Raw genomic sequence first — 1348 nt, forward strand, 5'->3', positions numbered from 1 at the left:
TCCTCTGTGTGGAGTTTGCATGGTGTCTGTGTGCGTTTCCTCCAGGTGCTCTGGTTTTCTCCCACAGTCCAAAGACATGTAGGTCAGGTGAATCGGCCATACTAAATTGTCCCTAGGTGTGACTGTGTCAGCCCTGTGATGGACTGGCAGCCTGTCCAGGATGTCTCCCTGCCTGCTGCCCAATGACTGCTGGGATAGGCTCCAGCATCCTATGACCCAAATTCGGATAAGCTGCTTGGATAATGGATGGATGGACATGTGGGTAAAATAAAATGGTTGTAATAGATATGGGTTTGAGATCCTCTGTCTACCAGCCACAGCTTATAGGCACATACAAACAGCCTTCTCATTCTGAGATGTATGACTGTGATCCTCTAAACAGAAGCAAATCAAACATCTCTGACTGGTAAAGGCAAATTGACCTCAGGATAAATGAATGTTAATCTTTGTGAAGAATGAATGGAATCATTCTGCTGCGCCATCTCAGTTTGATGACACCAGCAATAATAACATATAGGCCTAATAGGACATTCGATTGTAATTTTGAGTCAAATTCTCACAGTTGAATAAGGTTCATTGAGTCATATTTTAGTAAGATGAGGACTTTCTTATTGTTAATGACAGTCTAGCTGTTGGGTTAAGCTAATCTTGTCTTGTGAAAATCCTAGGAAATTTAGCTTCCCCATTCCTGATGCCCTAGTGCTGTCTATGCAACCAGTCATGACCAGGTCAAGGGTCAAAGCCACAACACCCAGTTGAGGATGAAACAAAGATTTCTGTGAACCTAGGATGATCCATGAAGATAGCGAAGTGCAGAGAAATTTGAGTTTTGGGAAAGAGTAGGTAGGATATTTTTTTGCTTCAATCACACAAACCAAGTATTAGAGAAACACACACCATCATGTTGAGAGAGTTAACAAAATAAAGACCTGCAACTTTTAAGACGTTCTCCCTGACTGCACAATAGATGCTACCTGAATTCTATGCAGATATAATCGTATGATGGTAGATGGCAAAGCAAAGCACCTTGCACAAAGTAGTCTTTTTTTCATTGTATTATGTTGCAATCTTTTCCTTTTGATCCTTCTCTTCGAACATGGCATCATGTCATTTTGTAACCACTGGTATCCTCTCTTTAGGTATTCTGTTCAACTCTAAAGATCAAACAGTTTTTCAGAAATGCCCCAGGAAGAACTTGTCCAACTTCAGAGCTGGACAACAGCTTGGAAACATAGAGTTAATTTTAGGCCCGGCCCACAGTAGGAGGGAGAGGGGGGCTGGTGGGGGTAATGAAAGGGTGGTGGTGGGGGGGTTGTCCGGGGCCTGACTGGGCCGTCCCACAGCAAAT

Source organism: Lampris incognitus, chromosome 1, assembly GCF_029633865.1.
Source record: "Lampris incognitus isolate fLamInc1 chromosome 1, fLamInc1.hap2, whole genome shotgun sequence".
Taxonomy (NCBI): domain Eukaryota; kingdom Metazoa; phylum Chordata; class Actinopteri; order Lampriformes; family Lampridae; genus Lampris; species Lampris incognitus.